The sequence below is a fragment of the Notamacropus eugenii genome, chromosome 5, assembly GCF_028372415.1.
Source record: "Notamacropus eugenii isolate mMacEug1 chromosome 5, mMacEug1.pri_v2, whole genome shotgun sequence".
NCBI classification, from domain to species: domain Eukaryota; kingdom Metazoa; phylum Chordata; class Mammalia; order Diprotodontia; family Macropodidae; genus Notamacropus; species Notamacropus eugenii.
Window position 1 is genome coordinate 178,260,432 of NC_092876.1, and position 6,000 is coordinate 178,266,431.

At 38.9% G+C, this 6,000-nt stretch overlaps 1 long non-coding RNA gene across 2 annotated transcripts in view; it reads left to right on the forward strand.

Annotated features, from left to right (window-relative positions):
• LOC140505515 (uncharacterized) overlaps positions 1-3,987 on the forward strand; it is a 28,011-nt gene extending 24,024 nt beyond the window's left edge. For both annotated transcript variants that reach the window (XR_011967541.1, XR_011967542.1), the window contains exon 2: positions 2,691-3,987. This is a non-coding gene — a long non-coding RNA (uncharacterized lncRNA). The remainder of the gene's footprint in view (positions 1-2,690) is intronic.
• Positions 3,988-6,000: the final 2,013 nt, after the last annotated feature.

The window sequence follows — 6,000 nt, forward strand, 5'->3', positions numbered from 1 at the left end:
AAACTGAAACAAAGAGAGGTTAAGTGACTTACCCAGGGTCACACAGTAAGTGTATGAGACTGTATTTTAACTCAGGTCTGCTTGACAACAGACACAATATTCTGTCCACTGTGCCACCGGTGGTACCCTGGACCCAGAAGAAATAGCTCAACTGACACGTTTCCTTTCCTCTGGGGTGGTCTGGACGACTCCTTCCCACAAAAAGACTTAGAGGACAAAAGGGTGGTATTGTTGGGAAATACTTTGCTTTCTAATGTCATGGGGAAGATGAAATTATTGTTATATAACTATGGTAAATGTATATTTACTTGGAAGAAAGGGGATATTCTAGATCAGAAATGTCAAACATGTGGCCTTCAGCACTCTGAACCAGATGAAAATGTAATTGGAAAATATTAACAAAATAAAAAAATATAATAATGCATGGAGGACATTACATTTTAGAAACTAAGTTAATATGCAGCTTTCAGGGATCCTTATGTGTGGCTTAGAGGCTCCCATTTCTTTTTGAGTTTGACATCAAAAGTTTGACTATTCAGTCCTTAGGTAAAGGTGAAGTAGAGTATTTATGCCTCTGGAAGAAGGGGAAAGTCTCTGTATTGAGGCCTTTAAGGGAGCAAGGACTTGGTATCATCTTCCTGATAAGGCTCCCAGGGAGAAGGAGGCTTTTGTGGGCAAGCCAGGGAATATTGAGTGGGTGGAAATATTGGACAAGCCTCAGTATCAATTTAGATTTCAGAGCAAGTTGCTGCAAGAGGCTTATAATTTCTTAATCACTTTACTGAAGATTGTCCTGTTGCATGATAAAGAATCCATGACTGTCCTGGAGATCTTATCTTTTGTGTGGTGATCTTGATGTTCTTGGCTTGTTCCTGCTCATTGTCACCACTTTATTTTAGGAGAGCCACTGTGAACTGCAAACATTTGGCATTGTCCCCCACATAGAACAGATTGTTGAAATCTGAGCCTTGGTCCTTCAAAAGTGAGGTGAAAATGTCCAAGATTTCTGGTCTTCATCCTTTTCCACACTTCATGGCTACTCTTTCAAGGGGCCATTAACATTTTTTGTATATATCTTAGCTGATTTATTTAAATGAGAGGCACACTAGTAGGGAGCTACAGTTGTAAGTAATAAATGTATAGCTCTCACCAGGAATGCTCCTAGGACCTTGCAACTGAGTTGTAGCTATATGATGCCTTGCTTTAGGAATCTTTCACCTGCCAGTGTGAGAACAGGTTGAATGAGTGAGCCATCCCAGAAAGAAGAGAGAAAGTGGCAGTGGGGACCTTGGTGTTTTATGTACTAAGCCAAGATCTACTCATCCTACAGTGTGCCTTACACTGTGATTCTTGTAGCTGGACTCTAGATATTATTAAAGAGTGTCCAGTATACTCGTATCAAGGAGAATTTCTAGCCACCATGTGCTAGCAAACTGAAGCTGATAAATTGGTTAACCCCTAAGAGATGAGCCCAGAAGATAGTGGCAAGGAATAATATTCAGTAGAATGCAACTCATGCAACTCATCAGCTAAGACTATGTGGTAAGAGAAGCAGAATCCAGTAGAACAACTTGAGTATATCAAACCTGGTGAGAGTTAACCTGGTATCTCCCCTAAAGGAGATGCTGCAACCAGTGCATCACCAGAAGACACCAGTGGTCATGTAGAATCAGCAGTGTAGGTGTCTCTTTTACATATATTCCCTCTCTTGTGTGAACTCTGTATGTGCTCATTTTTTCCAATGATAGTATGTATATTTTTTGGAGATTGTGCTCTGTATTTATGGAAGAAATGCCCTACTGCAAATCTTTGTATCATGCTAGTTCATTCAAAGCCTTTGATGTGAGCTAATTGTGTTCTTTGACTGGAAAAATAATAAACATATTGATGGGGACTCATGGACTATTGTTTTGAATGGATATAGACCCATACTGTATCTTTAATCTGTGGTAGCTATTCTTGGGGTCCGTGTGTGTGTGTGTGGTATCCTTGGGTATGTGTATATTTTATATACATATGTGTGTGTTATCTCCCTGATAGAATATAAACTCTCTGAAAGCAAGAAGCATTTCATTTTTGCCTCTATAGTCACAGCTCCTAACAGAGTGCCTGGTATGTAGTAGGAACTTAATAAATATGTATTGTATCAATTGACTGGTTAGAATCTTACTTTTTCCAACTATTATCCTACTGTAGGAAAAGCTTTGAGGACTAACATACCTAAAACCGTCTGTTTTCCACATTCTTTATGTTTTGACAGCTCAGTTCTGCAGGAGCCTCAGCCTCCCAAAGAGCTAGATCCTATTTCCTGTGGGCTTTCTCTGGTGCATGGGGAGAATTCTATCTGAAATGCCTATCTAAAAACCCTTCTGTTCCAATCTGTGTTAGATCAGTCTACATTACATCAAGTGAACAAAAATAATACCTCTCTTAACTCTAAGTAGGTAATAGGGTCAAGTGATCCTTACTCACTTAGTGACCTTGGAAAAATTACTCTTTGGATGCTTGTTTTCGTAGCTGTAAAATGAGGTTGTTTGTCCTCTAAGGTTTCTTAAAAGTTCTGTAATCGTTAAGTTTCTGGGCTTCAATTACCTTTCTGTAAGATAATTCTGTAAAATTGTTATTTTAAAATTTTTATAGTTAATGATTCTTTATTACTTCTCCCTCCTGTTCTCCCAACTGAACAACAGGAAAGAAAGAAACCCAAAACTCCTGGGACAAACATGCATAATCCAGCGAAACAAATCTGCACCAGAGCCGTGTCTCAAAGAAGCTTCTTTCAGCATCGTTAATCATCCCGTCTGTCAGGAAGTGGGCTGTGTACTACGGAGACACTTATAACTTACTCACCTGAACTGAAGGGCTGGACTTGATGAGATCCCTTCCACTACTTGGATAAACAGAAGAAACACCTGACTACTTGAGGAGAGGGAAAGGAGATGAGAAAATAGTTCAGAAGTTGTTTAGCAGGTGCAAGGAAGATTTCCCTGAAGGGAAAGCAAATTTCCAGGGACTGAGAGAAAAAAAAGGAAATGTTCTTTTCATTCTGCTATTGTGGAAAGAAGGATGCTGAGGTTGAAACTATCAGCCCAGACTATAGCTAATGCTCCCCTGCTGCCTTCTTTCCTGTTGCCTCACAGAAAACCCTCCAAAAAACTAATTCACACTGAAGTTATAAGGACTAAATATGTTGCTTCTTCTCCTGCTATATTCATTGAACTCTAGAGAGGGGATAATTCTGAATACGCAGAAATTTTACTGTAACATATTAGAAAGGGTTCTGACCTAAGCCAAGAGACTTGGGTTCTGGTGTAGACCACTTGGACCTTTTGATGCTCATAGGTGTATACTAAAGTAAGGAAATATATAAGAGAAGCAAAGGCAGCCAGGGGCCCCAGGATAGGCCTGGCTATGAGTCCTTGCTTGAGTGGAGGCCACGATCACCATTATACTAGAGTAGAGAAGGGCCTCTTCCACCCTCTGGTGAAATGATACTTTGCTGTCTAGAATGATACAGCTAGGACACTTGAAGGTTAAGTGTTCTTTCCTGACTGTAACCTTGTAGAGTTATTGTCCACTGAAACAGAAACCTAAAGAAGCTAGGAAAATTACCAAGAGTTATGCAGTTAGTCAAATAGCAGAATAGGATTTAACCCCTTCGGAACTCAGTTCCCAAGAGGTAGAATTTGGGCATCATTGAGAGAGAACTTTTGAGCAGAGTAATCTTCCTGAGGTTTCAGGCCTCACCGTGGCACACACATGCGTCCTCTATGTATAATCAAGGTCAACCTTGAATAAAACAGATGTTTTTTGAGAGATGATTCTTTGCTATGGTTTGGAAGTGACAGGTCTAACATGAGTGTGGAGGTTAAGCCCTAAGCTGACATACAGCTTTGCCAGTAATATAAATAATAATTGCTGTCTTTACGTAAACAGTGATTACCTGATTCCTCATTCTTCCTTAACATTACAGGTATTGTTTCCAGATTTGGTCTTTTCTCCTTTATTTAAGTAACAGTCATTCAGAGAGTATTTTATTAACTACCAATCTTGATCTGAAAACATTATGTGGATAGAATAAAAAAAAAGAGATAGAAAGAAGGCATCCTGGGGAAGTGGAAAGGACAGAGTCCTTTGGAATCAGAAGATGTGGATTGAAGGCCTCTCTGAACTTCATCTTCCTCGTCAAGGTGCTAGAGTAGCTAGGTGGTGCAGTGGATAGAGCACCAGAGCTGGAATCAGGAGGACCTGATTTCAAATCCAGCTCCATATACTTACCCAGCTATGTGGTGTGGAGCAAGTCACTTAACCCCAATTGCCTCAAAAAAAAATCAAGGTGCTAAACTAGATTATCTCCAGTATCTTCTCGGCCTAAATGATTTCCAGGTCATTTTCCTTCAAGGAGTCTGTAATCTAGTTAGGGATATGCATACGTATGTGTATGTATATGTGTACATATGTATATGTCTATGAGGATATGTATATATATGATATGTCCATATGCATATACATATATACATACATGTGTGTATGTATGTGTGTATGTGTGTATATTTATATATATATCAATCAGTTAACAAATATCATTTAAGCCTAACATTGGGCTTTATGCTATACACTGAAGATATAAAGATATGCAAGATATGATCCTTGCTCAAGAACTTACAGTCTATCCAAGGAGGTAAAATTAGCAGAAGTGAAATAAAAAGAAAAATAAATGGCTAAACCATTTAGTTCTGACTCAAGTATAATAGAAGTACTAAAAGCAGCCATCATTGTGGGCTAGTATAGATGCAGAAGATTTCTTGGAGAAGGTAAAATTTGAGTTAGACCTTGAAGTATAGGTAAGAGTTAAATAAGTTGAAGGATAAGGAAGATTTCTCTGTGCTAAAAGCAGAGTAGCTGGTAAATTATTGATTTGCCTTACTGATAGCTTCATTTTTCAGAAGGTAAAGAAAGGATGGGGAGAATTGCTCCTCTAGGCAAGATTCTGATCAATAAGGATGAGTCAATTAAAGAAGTAGAAATAACTTTAGAAAACAATGGCCATGCCATTTAGTTTTGGTAGACAGCAAGGGAAAATGGAGCATAATTATGTATGCATCCTGAGAGTGAACTTCAGAGAACTCAGAAAGAGGATAGGCCAATCTTATGACCCAAGATTTGAAAAGACATATCAGCTTAAGAGGGCTAGAAAGCCCTTTAGAATAAAATTCCCATAAAGCAATAAAAATTGATTCAAATGATGAGGAAATAGATTACTGTGGTTGAATAGGAGGCTTATATATGAACTCAGGTATTTATTTTTATGCAATACTCCTTTATTATCTGTCCTCCCTCCCAAATTGCATTTGCAGATTGAGTCCCCAGGGGACTAACTACATTTAAGTTCAAGGTGCTCACTAGGTCTGAAATCCTAAAAATATAACTAATGAGCCCCCACCAGTGAACTTAACTTTAATAGTCAGTCAGTAGACACAATGAACTCAAAGCAAAGGCATTTACTGAGATGCCATTGCACAAACAATAGTAACAAAATATCCCCTCCATAAACTTGAACCTCATTCCCCCATAATCACACGCAGTATCAGTGGGAAAAGTAGACACATATTTTTAATGTAATAGTTGAGACCCATACTCTTAAGAAGCTTATTATGACAAAGGCAACTCATCCTGCTGGCACTTAAGGCCCTCAGTGTCCTTTCTCTTCTTATAGTGTACTTGTGATGTGTTTCCTAGGTAATGTATCTCTTATGAGAAAATCACTCAGGTTGGATCCCTGTACTTTTTCATCTTAATTCCCAGACAAGGATGGCTCTTTTCTGTGTTTCCAGAGGTTGTATTCCTCAAAGTCACTTCTTCCCTCCATTTTCTGGGTCTGCTTCCTGCTGGGTCTGGTGTCTTCTACTGAGTTAGAAGCACTACTGAAACATATAATGGTTATTGGGGAAAAGAAGATGCAAAGAAAACATCTCTTAAGGGTCATGTTCTTCCTCCCTA